Below are 22918 nucleotides of genomic sequence, written 5' to 3'. Positions count from 1 at the left end.
GTCGAATTGAGGATCGACATCAAAGTAATTCTAGCTAATATCCTTGTTTATATCTTTTTTTCTTCCTCCCTAGGCACAGCTGATTGATATAAATACCTTGCGTAGATGATTTGTGTAATGTATTTTTGTTTTAAAAGAACTATTATAATTTTTTTAGGGCATATTCTATGAACCATGGTTTTAATTAATAATTTATGTTACTGGTTCATTCTAAAGAAAAATACATGCCCCTTTCCGAAACGACGTTACCTTATATTAAATTACATCAGATGAATCAAAAGATGTGATAATAATGAACTGCGCAAGAGATGAAAATAGCGCATATACATCATTTTAGACGAATCAGAATTCGAGAAAAGAAAAAAACATTCTTGATAGATATACATGACTCCTCTTTCCCTTAAAGTCTCTTTAGTTATTACCGTCGGCGTAATTAATACTATCCACCGGGATGTTAAAATAAAGAAACCGAAAATTAACGGGGTGACCATTATAATTTGAAGATTTTTTGGGAGTAGGGCATCTTAATTGTCATGATGTTTCATTTAATTAATTCCAAGCATCCATGAGTGGAAGGAAAGAAACACAAATGCCACCCCATATATAGCAGAAACATAGATTGAAATGACTCCAATGGCGATCTTCAATTCTACTTGGGACCCAACAAGGTCTTACACTTAAAACTCCCGCGCAAACCCTCATTGTTACTCTCCGTTTTTCAATATTTATTACTGGTGGAAAAAAAATGGGGTACATTTTTTACTCGCCGTTTTTTTAGGGTTGAGAAACTGAAGAAGGAATGTTCTTTTCTTAAACTGCAGCCATTATTATTTAAACCCTGAGGAGTGAACTTCTTTTTTCTACATCATAAAAGCTGCCATTCATATATACGAAACGGGATTGAACATTTGCGCGTAGACATTAGAGACAAAGAGTAACCCTGAGGATTTGTCGCGGAGTTATAATTTTAAGTCCTCATTGGAGTATGAGTAGAATTGAGGAACGACATTTGAGTAATTCTTGTCAATATCCTTGTTTATTTTATTTCTCACTCCTCCCTCGTCACAGCTGATTGTGAGTCACAACTCACAAACATTGAGTCTTCATATTTTTCACAAAAAATATTTTACATAATTTGAGCCGGAGTCTGAATCACAGTTTAATATAATTAAGTTTATGTATGACTCGAGTCGTAAATACGAGTTATCAGGTTTTTGTATATGATATAACATGATGAAATTCATTTCAATGAGTCATTTAGGCCTGTCTTATACAGAAGTATCAATATTCAGACCTATTTATACATTATTTTTTTATTTTTAAAGCCATTTCATTAAGTTTCTTCAAAAAAAATAAAGGAAATCGGTCCATTTGATTAAATAATTATAAAATTAAATAATGACATAACACCTCCATTGAAAAATACTTGACACCAATGATAAAGACTGATATTAGAATTAAATTACATTAAAATAAAGATTGTATAATAATGTAATAACATATTGTTAATAGATTTAGAGTCAAATATATAACAAAACTAGGGGATAGAGGGATATATTTTTGATAGACAGTTAGTTTTAAGTCCTTTAATTTGGTGACCCCATTTTGACAGCCAATATTTTATTATTTTCGATAATATTAATGAAAGAAAGGATTTTCATTGTTATAGAACTTGGTTGTTTAGGACCACAACATTGCTGACGTCACTTGAAAACATGATACATCTATACTAGCAGAAGGTTCCTTTGGAGCTGAATAGAAACATGGATTGAATGTTGTAGGAAACGAGACAGAGGGAGAAGTGAAGAGGGGATTATAGAAAGAAAAAACAGCCTCTTAATGACCTCGGAGGCCCAAAAAGTATAAAAGGAACAGACTTGGTTATTTTATCAGTCTACTTTCTAAATTTCAGACTGATCTGTTTGACCATTTTGATTCTATCTGTGATAACATCAAAAAAACATATTTAAAAATATAGGACGAAACGCCGTACTATTCATTTAATTGATAATGCTCTTGTTATCATGTATCTGTGATGATAACAAAAATATACTTATAAATTTATTTGTGATGTACAGGCTCACTTTTTGTCCGTGGAACCCGTGAGTTGGGTCGGACTGTATATTTCCAATTCACAATTCACAGTTCCTCCCTTCGTAGTTAGGAATTTTTACACTTTTAATGGCAAATTTCTTACCAAGAAATTTTGTTCCCATTTCAGGGCTCTCAAGTCTCACAGGATAGGCTAGAACATCAAGCAAGTACACATTTCTATGCCACAAATTGAATTTCGTGCCCCTTTTTCCAAATATAGAAAAGGTAACCTTAAATTTCATGCAAGGGCTTTATTTTGTAAACTGTCATTGAACGTAAGGGTTGAAGGTGGTGGTGGGGGGTTCTACCATTTCTATTATGACAAGTTGTTATATAAATTGTGAGGCAAGGCAGGGGGGAGGGGACGGAAGAAGGGTCTATTTTCAAAAACGTTACGTCACACTAAAACAAGAATTTAGAATGTAATTTAACATTTTAAACCGTAACCGTGAGTTCAAAGGTTTATGAACAATTTAATAAATAAACTTTTTAAATTTAATACATAACAATAAAATGTATTCGATAAGTCACGTCGTTACTTTGATTATGTGTCCTCAGGAAAAAAGAGGCTCACAATCAGTTGGTAGTTCCGATGACAGATGATTTAACCGAATATGATCTGTAATCCCAATAGAGTCCTATTCTACCTTAATAGGATTTCAAACTATGGCCTGTTGTTCAACTTTAAGCATTGGTAAATCCCGACCACCCATAGAATTCCTATCTCTAATCTGCTTACGTTTTCTCTCCGCGATCATAATTATAGACTTAGACATTGTGATTCATGTGCAGGAATCAAAGATCGGAGTTTTCTTCCAAATAACCATTCTGCAGGTGATAGACGATCCACTTTGGTGTATTCCTCCAATCTAGTATTGTCTTTAAAAATTAGAAAAGGAAAAACGGTTGTTGCTAGTTTTTTTTGTTTTTTTTTTCGGTGTTGATTTCTCTCTTTGAAGTATGCATTATTACCTATAATGGGTGTAAATTGTATTAAAAATGCATAATAAAATGAGTATAAATAAATTTAAATATAATTATACTATTTTCCTTACACTAATGCTAATTTAAATATTGAAGGTTCTCCACTTGATAGCAGTAATTCGTTTTCTCCCCTCAAAATAATATAATAGGCAGCTGATATAACCAACATCGTAATTCATGAGTACCATATGTCTAGCTCCCATCTTCTCCTCGTGTTCTTTTTCTTTTATTACAAACTAATCAACTCTATTGATAACACACTTTTATTTAGACGGTATAACGTTTGGCGCGACTTGTCTGTTGATGCACAGCGCTAGTATCGTGGCAAAACTAAATAGTATTTAAAACGAAAATTATGATTAAAAAATACAAAAAACACTATGAAATTTGAAAAATCTAATCTCAAAGTAATGTTTATATCACAAACATTTCGATGTAATTTGAATTTTTGAACAGTAATTCGACTTTCTCTTTTTTTTTTAAATTGAGATTTAGTCAGATTTTAATTAGGTAGAGGGCGCTCTAGTCGATATTTTTGTAGGTATATTAAACAGTCCTTATATTTAAAGATAAAACAATGTATAATATTACCTTGACCTACGGTTTAACTCGTTCCTAGACCCAAGATCATGATTCAAAGCAATTTACCCTTTAAAAAAAAAACTCAAGAATTTAAAAAAAAACTTCATGTGACTCCTACGTTACGCTGCCATCTATGGATCAGCTCCTATCGTAATAAACAGTCGTTTGTTGTGGCATTCATCTCTCAAGGTATTATTGTATCCGTTTTTTATCCTCTGCCATAGGTGATGTTCATTACAGCAGACTGAAGATTTTAATCTATTGCATCCTTACTATGGTGAAATGCAATCAAAATCCTTTTCATTTATGGATGTATTTCTTTCTCTACGGGAAAAAAAACGTTAATAGAAACAAGATGGCGCAGAACCTAGTAAGTAAGTAACCAAGTAAATAACTAATATCCCTTTTTTCAACTGATTTTAATACGTTAAATCTCTCTACGCCTGGACTTTTTAACTCTGTTGGGAATACATGTATTTACTAATAGAAGTAAGTATAACCAAAACGAGGAAGGTCTTGTTATTCCTTGCTCCTGCTTCCGGGATACTAGAATGGGGTGTTTGAAAGAAGTATACTATTTACATATGTGCATAACCTAAAGGTATATTTTGTCTGCCCATTCATGGACTTCAAAAATATACAAACTTATTATTTCCATTTTATTTTAATTTCTAAACATTTTTCCACTTTACATAATCATGTTTGTCGATGTACTTCAATTAACTCCACATTAAATGACGTAATTATAATTAGATCATATCCATGATGATACATTACATTCTGAACTGGATTGGAGTGGATGTCCTTTTTAGTCATATTTGTATTGATGATTTATCAGTCATATTCCGTTATAAGGCCCTTATTATGTGAAAGGGTGATATTTGGTTGGTCATAAATATTACAAGGCTACTCATTTGAACTACAAAATTAACAACCTCACGAATGTACAAATTTACCCTGTATTTTGTGTTGACCTATGTATTTGTCCAAATGGTCTGAATGTTGAGCTGTAAATGTTTATTCCCAAACAATAATTAGATAATACTTTCATAGTGGTATAATTACTGGCTAACTACCAGTCTGATTTTGGCTCATTTCTTTTTTTTCTTTTTGGGGGAAAATATTTTTACATCAGTTAAAGAATGACACGAAAAAGTACTTCACCCCAGAAGCAGTTAGCATTGATTGGTACATACTTGACCGTTTCCAATATTGCAAATCAGTTAAATATGACCCGTAGGATAGTTTATCAAGTCAATAAGATAATTGAAGTCGGCATAGATCTCCACCAAATACCCAGATCTGGCATAAAGACAAAATTCAACACTGGGAGGCTGAAAAGGGCGATTAGAACAAACCCGGCCCAATGTTGGCTAAAAAAAAGTTACAAAGGCTCCAGAAATGTATCAGCACGCTGTTGAGGGATTTTAAACATTTTTTTAGAATGATACCATATGCAAAATAATGTCTAGTGAGTGATAAATAGAATTCAAATTCAAAGCTCTTGCAAAAAGATTTGACAGTTTAAGCCCATAATTTTTTAAGGCTTGTATTTATTTGTTTAATATCTACAATTATTTATCTTTCGGTATCCCCTTATCTATGGGCTAAAGTACTTGCATTCTTTTCGGAATAACTTTTCCGACATGTCTTTCGATTCCTTTACAATGGAGTATTTTGGACTGTTGAATTTGTGATGATAAGTGCAACAGGCTTTTACCTAAGCCTGCTGCCATATCTTGAAGTCAAGTGGAGTCAGGTTTGGGCTTGTTGGTGACCAAAAAAACTCCTTCGATCGAAATCTAATTGACTTCGATTTCTTCATCAATTAGGTGTTAACCGTGTTGCTGGTTCACGAAAAAGGAGCACCATCCTTCATACAAACAAAGTTACTTACACCATAGGTAGCCTCAACGGGTAATCAACATTTGGATTTGACACTTCCCAAGGCTTTTTTAAACCTTTTTTTTCATTACCAATTCCCTCTTTGTCTTCTCAGTGGTGTTATTGTCGCTTGCAAACATCTTTATACTAGTTGAATGATAATATTGATTATTATAGTTTATCTCCATGATCTTGGCCTCAGTACGGACTGTGCGGGTCTGCCACTGCTCCTGCCTGATTCAAAGGTTACAACAGCTCCAAATTTCTTATTTAAATGTATGCCCAGTGTTCAAATGAACTACAAAGATCTTGGGTATGTCAACAAATCTATCTCCAGTACAAATTTGTGCTTATATTTTTGAACGTGCCTTCAGACGTCGAATAGAGGCCGTTGTTGTGGCCGGAGGAGGATATATTCATAAAAAATTAACTGCATGCATTTCAACATCATTTTTTTATTGATTCAATATCCGTATATAAATTGAAAAGTGATGAGTAGTTATAGAAATTAATGATAAATGTATTTTATAATTTTGAAACACGCGTTGTCACACTTATTTTTTAGGAGAACATTAAAGCTAATATGGCGTCTATCCCCCATAGAACCTACATATTATAATTCTCTACTAAATTAAATAAATCAAAGTTATCGATGCGAACTTCGTCTCATGTTCAATGTTGTTGGGATGAGTCATTCTTGTCATTAAATCTTTCCTTGAAAGATTCTAATCATAAAAGTTGAACATGTAATTGTGTATGTAACGCTCAAGGTAGAAAACAAAGATTTCACTCCAATCTATGAATACTCCTTGTTTAATCTTTAATATTTTTTTAAAGAGGGGGGGGGGTTGAATCAACTTGTCAAACACCTACTAAGATAATATATATAGGAAGTCACGCAATACAACTTTTTCTTTTCTTTATTCATCATATTAATGAAAGTAGCTGCCAGACATTTTCTCATGTCTGAGCAATTTCCGTTGATATTCGAGTTACTTATCGCTTATGTCTAAAGATGGGATGTTTGTGAAGAAAAAAACAAAGTAGAGTAATTAGAAAGGGAAAAACGCTTGAGCGTGTGCTGTTCCTTCCTCTTTGTTCATTATTCAATAGATCGGGGGGGGTAACATCCCACTGGAAAGTAATGGTCGGGGAACATGGGAAATGGGGCAGAAATGAAATTTTTAAGGGTATTGTAAGTATTACTTCCTAGTGTTAAATGAAATAAACTAATAAGCAACATGCCACTACAATGACGTCTGCAGGGTGTGGGCTGGAGGAGCTGTACCCCCTCCCCCTCAAAAAAAAAAAAAAAATTGCTTTAGACTAGATTTTTTTTGGAAAGAATGACAAAATTTATGGGTGAAAATTAACTTTTTGTGAATGGCTATGTATTTTTGAAATATTTTCCCAAAAAATTTAAATTTTTGTGATTAACATTGGATTTTTAAAATTTTTTTCCTCAAAAATGGTATATTTGATTTTTTTTTCCAAAATTTAATATATGAAATTAAATTTTTGAAATTACTCACCAAAAAATGTATTTTTTTGTAAATAGCTATGGATAGTAGAATTTATTTTCAAAATGTGTTATTATTTTTTTTTTTTCAAAAAAAAATCCAAAAACCAAGCTCCCCTCTCAAAATATAAACCATCGGAATCCCATTTTATAATTTTGGGTAGGTTATTTTTATTACTTGTTCTTTTAGGGTACTGGAACAAAAAGTTACCTGACTTCTGCTCTAAAGCAAGAATTCTCGTCTATCTTAGGTGTAAATTGATTTTCAAATGTATTATAAAGTAAATCTATACGAACATAAATACATATAGTTTCAATATTTTCCCTACACCTTTTTAATATAGAAGGTCTTCTCTTTATAGTAGTAATTCATTTTCTACCCCCCCCAAAAAAAAAAAAAAAAAATAATAATAATAATAATTATCATGTAACAGGCAGCTGTTATAAACAATAGCCTTCATTCAATAGCCTTCTCCTTGTGCTCTTACAAAAATTATATATCTACCTATACAGAGGGCAGGGATTCTCAACGGGCGGCCTGGGGGCCCATCCAACCTATAATGTATAACTTAAATAGTAAGTGAGAAAATAACTATTTTTTGGTGAAGGCGGTGTTTGTATAATTGTTAACTATACAACCCTACAGACCAACTCAGAATGTATATACATCGTCCAGCAAAAAATGAAGACATACAGCAAGTTTTATAGTTTAGAAAATTGGTATTTTTGTTTCATAGTGAAAGTCCACATTTAAAGTGTTGTTTTACGCAGTTTTGAAAATCATATCGGATAGATGATGTCCCCAAATGTCCAAAGTCCGAAATTCGGTTTTTTATACAATAAGATGCAATATTTAAGGAGCAGTATATTATATATTATTTTGGAACATTAATTGATTAGGTAAAGATCTCCAAAGATCTAAAAAATGTTGGTTTTTCCAAAAATAGACCAGTTTTATGTACCCAAGTTGGACAATTTGCACCTATATAAAATTTTTACATAACACTGATGGCACCAATTTCACCGAGGGGCGTCCTCAGGGGGGTTGGCAGGAGGGTGTGTAATCCACACCCATGAAAGAATTTTTCCTTTTTAGTAGAAAATTTAAAATTTGAAATTTATTTTAATTTTTCAAAAAAAAAATTCCAAAAAATTTAATTTTTCAAAAAAAAATTCTAAAAAATTTACTTTTTCAATTTTTGTACAAAAATAAAATCATTTTGTGTTTACAACTATAGAGATTTAAAACAAATTTCCCAAAAATAAATTGAATGAAATTTTTTCTAAAAAATTTAATTTTTTAATTGTTTTTTTCTAAAAAAAATAATTTATGTATTGCCGGGAAAAGTGTGTTGAGTGACAAAGAGTCTTAAAATAAAATTACAATCTTAAAATTTTTTTTCACAAAAATACACACATCAACCAACCTACTCAAACGATTATTACATAACAGCTTCGCGTCCAAATTGCCTGAAACTTTGGTGATTAACTGTCAACAGATGCTGGACAGCATCAACAGATATAACTATAGAGAGTATAAAGGAAAGAGGGGGCCTCTATATCAATTAAAAATATTTTTTCTTATTTACATTTCTGAATCATCTAAAATTTGGTAAATGTGCTATTTTCATCTCTTGCACAATTCATTGTTATCACGTCTTTTCACTATAAAATTCATCTAATATAATTTAATAGAAGTTAACGTTTCGAACAGGGTTATGTATTTTTCTTTAGAATAAACCAGAAATATAAACTATAAATATAAACCATAGTTCATAGTATCTTAATCATAAAGAACTATAAAAAGTTATTTAAAAAAACAAACAAAACGTAACTCCAATCATCTACGAAGGGTATTTATATTCTAAATAGTTTGATCGAGGTTACGTGAATCCCGAACATAATTTATAAATACATAGTCTTTGTTTACTCTTTATTTCAACCCTCTTAACTCCACTTTCCTTTTTAGACACTTTAGATGTGACTGGCTTTGATTTAGGAGTGCTTCTTCACGTGAGGTTCGAACATTTCAGACCAACCTCATCGTTAAGTAAAGGTTATATTATCAAATAATTAAATGCGGGATCTTTCGAGAATTTTTCGTTGCAGAAAACCACGAAATATCTGGAGATAACGAGATCTCGGATAAAAAACTCTACTAGAAACTCATTCAAGGATCTTTTATATATATATATTTTTTTTTTTCATGGAAACTTTTTTAAGAGTTCTTTATTTCACAAAAAAAACAAAAAAAGATTTATTTTTAGAGCTTTAAAAATACATCTTTAACACGCTATACCTTTGTTATAATATGCTCAAATGTACCACCCATGTTTATAACCTGTAGCTTAGTATATGTAGGGGGTGTATAGGATTTATAATATTAAATATAAGTGCCCTCAAGCGAAATTATTACGGTCCAAAAAGTAAATGAAATCGGGCAACCCAGATGTTTTATACAATAACTTTGGTTGAAAAACCTCCCTATACTAAAATTTTGAAAATGAGACTGATAAGGATGATGGAGGAGGCTAAAATACAAATGATAGTCGACGCCAAAGTGAACAAAAAGAGGATTGCAGAGGCCCTGGATTGATACCAATCATGCTGGGATCTCCTATGTGTGATAACAGGATGTTGCCTCTAGCTATAAGAGCAAGAAGATCCAAAACTGTCTAGTGGAGAATTTAGTGGATTTCTGGCAGTATTTATGTAGCCTCCATCCTCACCAGATTGTTCATCCTTGGAGTATGGGCTTTGTGGAGGACAAAGTCATTGCTCAATTATGTAAATCCGGTGTGTCTTTTATCTGTCCTGTTAATTTGTAATTGATAGTTAATTGATTATTATTTAATTTTTGAGTGATGAACATCCTTTCCTAAATTGATTCAATTATATTCCAAACCTGTCTGAACGTTCGTATGGCCTCATAAAAGACGGAGCTTGCCACAGCTGATTGTAGCTGATGTGATAAATTGTAATGAGCGTTATTCTTTTTCTCCTCCAAAACATTCTTCAAATGTTTAAGGTAACCATGTTGATTTTGGTTTTTTTTTTAACATGCCCATTCCACGCTCAATTTTCAACTTTTCCCATGCTACTCGTCACCGGAATGTGGACGACTTCAAAGCTGCTGTGATATTTGATTAAGAGTTATGGTTTATTTTGTGCGTTTATCGTTTCCTGTTACCCTGCACCATGAAATCTCAAAATTTAATGGGCTCTGACTGTTAACGTATATAACTTTCCTACAAAGTTTCATCAAAATGGATTTGTTGCAAAAACATAAAATTATTTGGTGGATGCTATGACGTCATGAGGGATCGGTTTTAGGTTTTTTAAGGACCAACAAATAAGATTGGAAAGGACTCAAATAAATTGAACTTAATATACAGAACATTACTCTTGGAAATAGTATTAAATAGATTTAATTGATATACTTTTCCATTGAGTTCCATTAGAATTTGGATATATGCAACTTAAAAGATTTCATTTTGTTGACTTATGTTATCTTCATTCTTATTGACTTATGTTATCTTCATTCTTGCTTAAACTATTATTTTTTAATGTAATCAACTATTTGAATATATTAGTGTTGTGTTTAAGTATGAAAAGTCTAGACCGGTCTGATACTGTTATAATTTTAACTGATTCGGTCCAACTTCCGTCTGGATCGGTCTTGTAATAAAATTTGGTTTTGATCCGGTCCCACGTCATGTTTTGTTTATTAAAAGAATATATTTGAGAACTATTTTTTTTTTTTAGAAAAGGAAATATCAGTCTAGATGCCTTAAGAAGGAACCGAAATAATGTTTAGCCTCCGACTTAGTATCAACACTAGAATATGTGTGTATAAGATAAATATTTTATTAAACACAAATATTTAAATTGAATAGATGAAATAAAAAAAGTATTTGATAGGAATGTAGAGCAAAAAATAATGCAGGGGCGTCTGCAGGGTTATAAATTGGGGATCCCTTGGTTATAGGATTTTTTTTGAAAAAAAAGAAGAAAAAATTATAGAATCCATTGCTATTCACAAAAATTACATTTTTTGTAAAAAAAAATCAATTGTATATAACAATTCATAAAAAATTAAATTTTAAAAAAAATTGAAAAATTCAAATTCAGATATTGAATTTTGTGGAATTTTTTTTCAAAATTAGATGTTTAATTGAAAAAAAAAGCCATGTATTATATCTTTTCGAAAAAAATATCAAAAATTTATAGCTACTCAGAGAAAATTAATTTTTGGGAAAACATTTTCAAAAATGACATTTTAAATTTTTTGAAACAAAATTCAAAAACCCACAGCTATTCAGAAAAAAATCAATTTCAAATATTAAAATTTTGGGTCTACAACATAATTTGTCCAAATGACGAATTTTTTTTTAATAAAAAGCAAAAATTATTTTATTTTTCTTTTTTTGAGGGGAGGGGGCGGGGGGAGTACAACCCCTTGTGGACACCCCTGAAATATTTTTTTGTCTATTATTCATGGCGAGAGATGAGAAAAATATAATAATGGAAGGTAGTTGTAACCTGAAAAAGTGTATTTTAATTTTCAAAACTGTTATCATATCAGTTATTCTTGAAGAGATAGCATGTAAGTATAAAGTAATCAGTTATGCGTGAAATACAAAGAGAAACAGCTGAGATTTGCTGAGGAGTTAAAAGCTATGTCTCAAAATAGACGGTACATTGAATAACCCCAAATGATTCAGTACAAAAAAAACATAAATTTCCTGTTAGCTTACAATCTTAGAACCTTTACTACGAAATATAGCATCAACCCGAGCAAGCATAGAATTAATCATATTTTGTAAAGTTTCCAGAGGAATGTTGTTCCACTCTCTCTCAAGAATTTTCCCCAAATCTTTCAAATTTAGAGGAACAGAAGCCGGACTGTCAAGCCAGTCATTCAAAATTGACCCAAGGTTTTCAATTAGATTCATATTGATATGTCTAACCACACCCCCTTACCCCAAAACAAAAGATTTCTTTTTTTCCAACCATGACTCATTCATGGCAGGAGTGTGTACAAGAGCACCATCCTGATGAAAAAATCACATCAGACCTCTTGTGAACCAGTTTTCTTGATAAAATTGGACGAGTAGATTTTGTTCATGCAAACATTGGTTCAAGATGACCTTCCCATATACATACATATATCTGAGGTATAGGTTTGAGTTGTTAGACAAAAGTTTTGAAACATTCTGTAAAGGTTAGAGAGCCCAGAAGCTGAGATTGCTCCCCAGACCTAGATTACTTGAGATTACTTGACAGTCTCAACGGGCTAACATTTTTCGATCTCTTGCCCAAATTCGATCTATCTGCTTCTTTGGGATCAAAAATAGGAGAAAGAGTGATTCATTACTAAAGGTAACATTTTTCCAGTCTTCAGGAGACCTTTTCCGGGCATTTTCGAGAACTCAAGCCTATCTCAAATGTTTTTATGAGTGAATATGGGATTTTTTCTTTCTTTTGAGGGACTTGCAACCAAGAGTTTTGCTTTACAGTGCCCTCGGAGCACGAGCCAATTTTCTGCAGCTTTGAAGCATTTTCCCCAAAAGATTTTGATTTAATATTTTTTGCATTGGTGCTAAGAATTTTTTTCCGTCCCTTTACAGTCTTGCCTTGCAGGCTATCACTTTTCTTGGACCTGATCCCCCAATTCTGAACGTTTGTGTATGGTATATCCATTTCACTAGCAACCTTTTTGTCAATTAATTTAGTCGTGGGCGAACAGATAAACTGTGCTTTAATTATATTAAAGACCACTTTCTAACAAATTCTAAGTGTTACACTCTCTCTCTCTCTCTGTTATTATTGAGCACAAACACTCGTGGTTAGATTTTATACTTGTATGTTCTCTCCACAAGGATGAAAGAATAATTACAACTGCTTTAGAAAATAAAACAACAAAACACCTTTCACAATATAATATGCAGAGTATTTACAACCCTAAATATATAGTGCTGTTTTTTTCCGTTCCTTTGATTGGCTTAAATGGAGTTGCACTGATTAAGTATGAGTAAACATTATAGCATGGCATTTATCCCATCTAAACGAGGATTCTTTTGGTGAAATCCATATACATAAAGTAACGTACACACGTTGAATTCATGAGAATAACTTCTCTCGAGCGCGTTCTCCATGAGAATAGAATATGTTCGTCTTTTTTCTTTTTTAACATGACGTGCCCATGGAGTACTTTAGTCACTAGACGACAGGATGTTACCTCATTAATATAAAAATTTACAGTCAATTTTGTGGTTAACTGTTGATTTTTTGGCTTCTCCTTTTATTATTAGTGTACTGAACTTTGATTGGAGAAATTCAATTAATTCTTGAGGAGGGAGTTTACTTTTCTACATATATACAAGCTATCACTAATTTATAGAACACCGGATTGTAGCTGAACTAATGAAATGTCATAACAGCTAAGCTGCTCTCCTCCAAAATATTCTTCAAACTATTGGGTTTATTTTCTTTAACATTTTCTAAATGCTATCGATTATCATTACTATCTGAATGGGAAATTAAATGTTTCTGGATAGTGTATTGAACAAATTTATTTACACTTAATAAATTTCGCAATTTACAAATATTTTGCTCATACATGACTGGATTCATAGTGAAGTCAATTATTACAACCAACCATATCCAGCTTGCACATGAGCATTCAACCTGGCCCTGAATATGGGGCATGCATTGATAAGGAACTCATTGTCCATGTTGGCAACTGCCTCGAGAATGGAAGTTTTGTATGAGTCAGCTGCGTTATGGGCAAGTTTATTTGACTCTTTCTCTCTCTAAGATGCCCCACAAATAGTTGTCCAAAATTTTAAGATCCGTGCAGCTAGTGGGCCATTTTTCCTAGGCCCAATCCATAAATGTAATAAAAATGTTATTTTTTCGGAATAAATCCGGCTTCAATTGTCCGATTTGGACAAACCGTATTTATATTGCGAGGACAGCTCAAGGATTTGGTATTTGGTCTAGTACAGTTTTGTCAGCTGAAAGTATTGAGGACACTTTTATAGACATAAATGTTAGGGTTGTTAAAATATTGAGGTCTAAACTTGTTTGTGATATAAAATCCTCACCCTCTAAATTTGATGCAAACTCTTTTGCTTGATTTTTATTCATGATTATTTTTATGTTGACAGACCAGATATGTATTCACCATGTATTATTTGTATAAGTACATAATAATATATGTATGTACTTGTGTACACATGAGAAACATCACATTATTATTCTTAAGAAAAATTATTTTACCTGTGTTAATCTCTATAGATTATATTTTTATTGTTGTAATATAAATAAATAATTACATATGTATAATAATTTTTTTTTTCTCTTTCCAAGGTTTAAAGTTTGAAATAATATAGAAAAGTACACAATGACGTTGGTTTTTTACTAACTAATATCTTTCATCTCGTATTTTGACTCACAGTAAGTAACTTATATATAAATGGTCTTACGAGCTATTCCCCTCAGCCTGTTCCCTGCATTGGAGTGTCACCCACACGAAGAAGAGTTCCTGCCCTAAGCTTTGAATATCTCTGGGATGACATTCCTCTCAAATCAATATAATACATATTAGTGTAAGCTTCAAGTTTCCAGTGAGCCAATAGTATTATACTTCTAAGATTGATTGGAAATTTGTCAATTTTACGTAATAAAAATATCGCCTATAAGCCCCAAAATGGCATCACCTTCAACTATGATGTAATTTAAGGCGGCTGTGACCCAAATGCTCTAGTTATGAGTCTGATTGATGCCTTCTTACGGATCATACAACAGCCAAAAAACAAAAACACAATACAAGTTACTTCAAAAATGGAACCCTCAATATACATTCATGTTTAGAATTGTATAAAATATGATATCCAGTATAGTTAAAAAAAAATGAACATGGTAGTCTTGACCATTTGAAGAATATTTGTGAGAAGATCAGCTGAGCTGTCATGATGCTAAATTAGATCAGCTAGAAACAGCCCTGAGGGAAATAAAACAGACTCTAATCCCACTCCGTTTCTCGCAAGGCAGGAATTACTATGTTATTCAACCTCAATTCTACTTCAAATCCTACAAAGACCATTTACATGAAATCCTACGTTCCATCTATAAAAATGAAATGCCAACTATGACCCTCTTTTACGCAGATAAACTTAACTGTCTAAAGAAAGGGTTTATCGAAAAAGATATCTTCGTTTATGAGAGCATTGTTTGATACCCTGGAATTCAGAGCCCTCGGGTCAACACCAGTAAGACTATAGTCTTATCTTTAAGTATATGTTTTCCATTATTGAAGTTCTCCAATAGATCAACTCTTCTCGGAGTCTCATTAACAAAAAAGGATAAGAGATTGGGATCAACACAAACGCAGAGAGAGTCCTAGAATTTGTCTCTTGTACTACGTGTATGATAAGCACAATATAAATAGTGGACTCCGATCTTCCTATTCTGGGCATAGATGAACTACTGAATTTCAACCAAAGATGAAATCAGCACCTTTATAAATTAAACAATTGTGGAGTAAGATCCCAGATGCCGCATCAACGACCTTTTTTCTTATTAAAATAATTTAAAAAATTATTAAGCCGTATAATACAAAGTTTTATAGCTCACAATACCGTGTTACATGCCGTAAGAAACCATATCTCTTTGATGTATATACAAGAACGCCCATCATGGGGTCCCCAGATAATTTGGTGCGTAAACGCTTCCTCCATTTAGCTGATAAACTGTCGGAAAATGTACTCAAAAATTAAAAAATATATATATATTACAGCCTTTACACAGAATCAAACAAAAAGTGAATGTCTACAGGATGTCTACTTCAACCAGTTTAACGAATAAATAAGAGTCAAATGTACACAGAGAGAGACTGCAAATTATGTACAGTGCAGTCTAAAGACTTCTGTTATGGGATGGCCCAAAAGAGGTTCACTTTGTGCATATGACCACTATTTTTTTTGAAGGAATACTAAAAATCAGTAATTGATTGGCTTTTAATTTCCAAAACACAAGGATTTCACTTTAAAATGAAGTACTTAATCATTAAAGTGTTATTTATTCTTTACGCAGAAATAAGTAAAAACTCTTGCGAACCTATTTGTCTGTACAGATTTCTCTTAAGATCCCACAAAGTGCTGGAACTACACAAAGTCATATTTTATACAGCTATTAAGGTACATACTCAGAATATTCAACATTTAAAGAATTTCTTATATTCAAATTTCTTTCCCCCTCAAGATTCTAATTTAAGTAATAGTCCATTGTTTTTCGAGAGTTCGTAATGGAATAATCATACAAATATCGAAATGAGTACACACACAAAGGAATGCGTAGATTAAAAAAGCGTACAGAGACGGTTGCGTCATGTTTTCTCTTTACTTTTTTACATTGTGTTTTCATGAACAGGTAATACCTTTAATTCCATAACTATGGCAGATGAAGGAAATCGTATGAGAAGCAGTAGGGTTAACCGCGCAGCATCATGCATTAGATTGTGGCCTCATGTGGATTACATAATTCCTTTCCATGTATGTATGTTTCGCTCTGGCAAAGGGCAAAGAGTTCAACCTTTTTTAATAATATATGTATTATGTTCAGTACACAGATTATAATCATTATATCAGTATATTATGTGGCTCGTCAACTCAAAAGCTAAATATACAGGGTGAAAACTCAAAAATTAGAACACTCTTCGAGGCCGTCTACTCTCAGTTCTAAAAGTATTACAATGTTCTACTTGGTACAATTCGAAAGAACTGAATATGAGCTTTAATTTGATGTTTGTTTTAATTTTGTGCGATCAAAAATTAGCGAGTAACCAGCAAAACGGCAGAGGGTGTGGAACCTCCTCCGCCAACTAGATTTACTCCGACAAGAAGATCTTCACAATGGACGCTGTTCTGAACAGGAGAAATGATTACTTCTTGGCTGAATCAAGAGCTTAGGTCGAGGGACCTACAGTATCAAATATCCAGTTCAGGTAATGGTCTTCGGCGTCGTGGCGTACAACGGCAGCAAGATGCCTCCCTACTTCTTCAAGGCCAGCGAGAAAGTCAACACAACCATCCACTATAAGGTCCTCAGGTACCATGTCTTGCCATGGTTGAAAAGTACATTCCTCAGGGATAACTATATGTTTACCCAAGACAACGTTTAAGAACGTGCATTATTTCTGTAGGGAGAACATGGCTGCCTTCTGGCCGGCAGGCTTCTGGACTTTTGTCCTCACCCGACATGAACCCTCTAGACTTTACTTTTTAGTGGTTCTTGGAAAGCAAGTCAAATTAGACTTCTCACCCTAATATCAATGCCCTGAAGGCTGTGATCACGGAGGAGTGGACAACTTGTCCTTGGACTTCATCAAGGACAGCTGAGCTTCTGTTCGTTCCCTTATAGTAGCCATGATACAGAATGGAGGGGGACATATTGAATAAAAAGCGTAGAAAATTGTTGTATTACCAATCTTTTGCTTCAAAAGTTTGCCATAGAAATTGTACAAAATAAAAATATCGAGAAGTAAAAACGGTATTCAGATTTTTTTAATTTTTGAGTCTTCGCCCTGTAATACAAGATGTGAATCCCATATATTTTAATATTAAGCATATAATTGGCAAATTATAGACTTATTAACCCTTTGAGTGTTGCGCTAATTGCACTGGAAGTAACGAAAATTGATCTTAAATATACTATAATGAACAATTGACAGATTTTGTTGGAAAGGGTCCATATCGGGGCCAATATAATGATCTTAAATGAAATATAGGTTCTAAACAATAGATAAAACCCTATGGTATCTTAAATCATCCGATAAATTTTAATAATAAACAATTAATTGACAAAATTATCATGGGCATCCGTACGATAATATTTTAAGGGAAGTTTGGTTTATGGAATTTTGTTGAGGAAAATAATATTAAAGTTTTTCGAAAAATATTTCAATATTAAAGTTTTTTCGAAAAATATTTCAATATTAAAGTTTCTGGACAAATCTTGAAAAAAATCCGAAAAATCAATAACTATTCTCAAAATACAGAGCTGTTCACAAAGAATCCTTTTTTTTGGAATAAACAATTTCTAAAATAAAATTAAAAAAAATTAAAATTAAAAAAAAAATACAAATATTAAATTTCAAAAATCGATAGATATTCACAGACAGTTAAATTTTTTGGATAAATTTTTCGAAAATTAAAGTTTTTGAAAAAAAATTCGAAAATTAAAGTTTCTGGAAAAATTAAATTTTTCTGAAAAAAAAAAATGAAAAATTAATTTTTTTTTAAATCATAAATCCCCAGCTTTTTACAACGAATTTAATTTTTTGCAAAAATATTTCAAAAATTCATACCTTCTCTCAAAAAATTCTCGAAATAAATTAAAAAAATAAAATTGAAATATTAAATTTTTTGGAGAAAAATTTTAAAACTCCATAGCTTTTCACAGACAATTTCAAAAATTCATAGCTATTCACCTATCGTTTAATTTTTTTGAAAAAAACAACTTTACATATTCTAGTAAAAATAAAAAATTCCTTAATTGGGGGGGGGCAATATAGGTTTCGTAAATCAAATAACTGTTTTAAACTTTATATAAAATTGTCAAATACATTAACTCATCCCAGTAAGTTCAATACAAGTTTGTCAATAAAATACTGGTTCTTAGGTATATATGAAGTAAATTATTAAATTTTGCAAAATGTCTGCCAAACGACCTTTTTTTTACCAATATTTTCGTGTAAAAGTTTCATCCTAACAAAAAAATGTCTAGAAGTAAAAAGTAAAAATTTCTTAATTTTGGGATTCGTTGATGTCATGAATTGCATCATAATTGAAGTTGATGCTGTCCATAGGGCTCATAGTTCATATTTTTACAACATAAAATGGACAAATTTCCCATAAATCTTGATGAAAATTCATCAAATAGCTTTAAGAATGAAAAATGAATTAACATCTACATGGAATACAACTTGATGCAAATGATTCACATTGATATATGAATGAAAATAGAACGTCCCTACATTTGTACAATTATTGATTGATTAGTGACGAGAAAATTAGAAAAATTAGATAAACACAATAGTTCGTTGAATGTCTACAATATGCAAATAAGTTTGTATAACGATACACTAACATATTTTAAACGGCTTTAAGGTCAGATATATAATAAAACTAGACAATAGAGCGATACTTCGAGGCTTAAATTTGATATTTATACGACATAAAACCAATAGATTTCTAATTAATCAATCATCCTTAAACTCCATCAAATAACTTTAAAAAATACGACTTAACACCTGGATTGAATAGTTATTGATGCTTATGATATTTGAATCAAATCAAAGTAAACTGACCTGAAAATCCCTACAAAATATTTAAATTTGTACTATTTTTTTTTTTGATCGATTAGGAATGAGAAAAATAGTATAATTTGATAAAAATATCTCATTCTTTCCATTGTCATACTTAATTTGCATTTACAATATGCAAATAAGATTTTGGAACAATACACTTACATATTTTAACACGTTTAAGGATCAGATATATAATAAAACTACGCGATAGAGGGATATATTTTTGATGGACAGTTAGATTTAAGCCCTTTATTTGTTGGTCTCATTTGGACATCCTATACATAGTTCACTTATTTCTTTAATATTAATGAAAAAAGTGTTTTGATTGTTAAAAAACTTGGTTTTTAGAGTCCACAAAATGGCCGACATCACATAAAATTCTCTTTCATCGAATATGTTGCACTTTCCCGCCCTGTCCTACTTATTTTCTAAAGTAGAATAGATTATGAAATAAAAGATGATATTGGGTGAAAAATATTATATGATAAATGTTTTATGGAGTTTAGATATCTTTATTGTTTGATCAATTGCCCGGTGTTATTTGGCATCGATGTCCATACAAATTTTGCTTTAATAATATAAAAGATAACTCCTAAACAAGTCCTGGCTGTCACTCTCCTTTTTCGTAAGACCACTCATACAACCCTGAGGGTTGCTGCGGAGTTATAACAGTTAGTCCTTGTTGGACTCATAGTAGAATTGGAGATCGACATTGGAATAATTCTAGAAAATGTCCTTGTAATTCTAGCAAATGTTCTTTTTTATATCCTTTTCTCCTTTCTTCCTTGTTATAGCTGATTGTAGCTGATATAATCAAATGTCATTTGCATTATTTTTTCTCTCCTTCAAAATATTCTTCAAATTGTCAGGGTTACCATCCTGATTTTCGGTTTCTTTTCTTTTTAACAGGACCATTCTACAGAGGATTTTCATAACTACTAATCACTCAATACTAAGTAAGACATTCTTTCCTTTACAATAAAAATATAATCATGGAGGCTTGAGAAGAAAGTCTAATATGATTTCATGAGGCAGGGAGTTCAGCTAAACCTCATCTCAACATACATTTTTTTTTTTAAATTTATAAAGTACTTCCCTTTATTCATTGTTTACAGTACTCCTTGTATATTATAATCCCTTTCTTTCTCTCTATACAGTATTGGCATATGATATACATCAGGAAGCACTATAAGCAGTGTACCTTGTGAGTATTTTTACGAGGTACTAGAACTAGAATATACACAAAGGAAAATAATGAAAAGACGCCTAATATATTTCATTAATACGCCTACATAAGTATTTCTTAGATCAAAAATGTGTATACAATATATATCAGGGTGCACTATATATAGTACACCCTGATACATATTGTACACTTTATACACTTTCGATGCTATATGTATGTACACGCCTACAATATTTCATTAATACGACTACATTGTTAATTTATAGATCAAATATGTTTATGATATACATCCCGGACTGTTATGTCATTGTAATACAGAAATATTCCAAACTACAGAATTCTCTCAAACGGAAATTCCGTAACCCGGAAGAGACTCTCTCGCACTAAATTATTTGACTTCTTTTTATATATTAATTTTAATTCCGTACAATAGAAATTCCTTTATCCGTTATCCGGATGGTTTTTGAAGTATAAAAAGCTCAAAAACACATTCGATAAACGGAAATGAATTCTTACCAGAAGAGTAATTTTAAGTACATTTGTATGTATGGAACCGCCGCCCCATGAGATGCATTAACAAGACATGGTTATGTATCTACTTTGGCATCAACTAGTTAATTCAGATAATGTGATGCAGCAACCCATGAATTTGTCATTTTGTTTTATACATATTTTGATTAAGAATACACATAAAGTTTATTTAGAAAATTCTTTAGAATTTGGACAAATTTAGAGTTAGGTCCAAGTGCAGCATCAGAAGATGAATCAAATAAAGAACTTACTAAAGAGGAGCCAATGAAGTCCCCATCCAGCAAAGAAGTGATGAAGATGGCATCAAAGATATTGCTATATGCCAATGAGTCATATAATACCCGTGAGGATCAAAGGGCTGACTTCCTCGAGATAGCTAACAAACTGTATGATACCCTGGCATCCCTCATAATAAAACAAAAGGTTATAACTAATTTATGGCACCTATACGTACTATAACCAATAGGCATTTATGCATTTTTTAGAAAATAAAATAAAATGTAAAACAATTGGTACATTTGTTTGCCAAAGTATATTTGGTTTCGCAACCTCGAATTCCCACCAGCGGAAATTCTCTAATCCGGAAAGTTCTTGTGTGCAAATATGATTCCGTTATAGAGAATACTTGGGGTAATAATTAATATATAAAATTATTTTAAGCCCTGAAGGCATTCATCATAGAATTGTTATAATTCAATTTCCTCTTTAATTAGATTACTATTCCACCAATACAATAATTGAAAAAAGTGCCAATAGTTGGTCTAAAAATAGGTAGAGGAAAAAGGAGTGCATGTTCCTTATATGAAAATAAGTGAATGAAAAATATTTTATTGGTGTATGCGTTTATTTCCTTAGTCGAAGTGGATCTCATAAAACGCCATGACAACTAAACTGCTCTCCTCCAAAATAGGTGTCAATTTGTCCGAATTACATACTGATAATGCTTATAAATTACAGCCCTAACCTTCATATTCATTTTCATAAATATGTCATTTCAAGTCAAGACCTCTTATGCTGTACCTTCTGAGAGTTATAAGGAAGTACCTTATTTCTACAAATATTGAAAGAGCCTCTTCAAACTTTTTTAATCAACTCTCCAAACCTGAAAAGCAATTAACAATAGGGATATAAATGTAATATCTATCCACATAAAATATTCTAAATAATTAATTGAAATACATTAGTAAAGATTTTAAATTCCTTTCCTCAATGCAACAGCCACAAGTAGTATTTTGTCAGTCCTTATGTATTCAGTCCAGTCCATTCTTAGAACCGGTGCTATCAGTTTTTGAAGAAATAAAGTTGAGTTACATCACTAAGTTTTTAGGACTGTTGTGCAGGACTGAACTGGACTGGACCGAGAGTGAACTGAACGGAACTACAGTCTTCAATCCCAAAGAAGAACTGGCACAATACAACCAATAGATTTCCAGGAACTATCTATATGCGAGGATTTTTAAAGGACTAAATAGACAAAACTATGCATAACTTATTTTTATGAGTTTGAGATGGATCAAAAGTCTATGAGATCGAGTACAGTTTGAGTTTGAATTTAAGTTTAATGATAAAAATAGGGTGCATTTTTATCGGGGTTTTTTGGGGGGGATTGAAGAATGCATTTTCATATTCTCTCGATGGTGCTCAGATCCTATAGTCAGCCCACATTGACTAGGGCCAGATATTCGCCAATGTTGTTTTCACAAAAATACATTTCTAATTCTCTGGGACACGCTCTATAACTTTCCAACAAATACTCAATGCTACA

The 22918-nt window shown here is 32.0% G+C and overlaps 1 long non-coding RNA gene across 1 annotated transcript; it reads right to left on the bottom strand.

Moving 5' to 3' along the window:
• Window positions 1–2444: 2444 nt before the first annotated feature.
• LOC121130974 (uncharacterized) lies at window positions 2445–4118 on the bottom strand. The gene is made up of 4 exons (XR_005868901.2): window positions 3779–4118; window positions 3670–3727; window positions 3150–3408; window positions 2445–3066 (listed from the first exon to the last, which is right to left on the bottom strand). It is a non-coding gene; the product is annotated as an uncharacterized lncRNA (long non-coding RNA).
• Between the last annotated feature and the right edge of the window lie 18800 nt (window positions 4119–22918).

This window comes from Lepeophtheirus salmonis, chromosome 1, assembly GCF_016086655.4.
Source record: "Lepeophtheirus salmonis chromosome 1, UVic_Lsal_1.4, whole genome shotgun sequence".
In the NCBI taxonomy this organism is placed as follows: Eukaryota; Metazoa; Arthropoda; class Copepoda; order Siphonostomatoida; family Caligidae; genus Lepeophtheirus; species Lepeophtheirus salmonis.
This window is presented reverse-complemented; position numbering and strand designations above follow the sequence as displayed.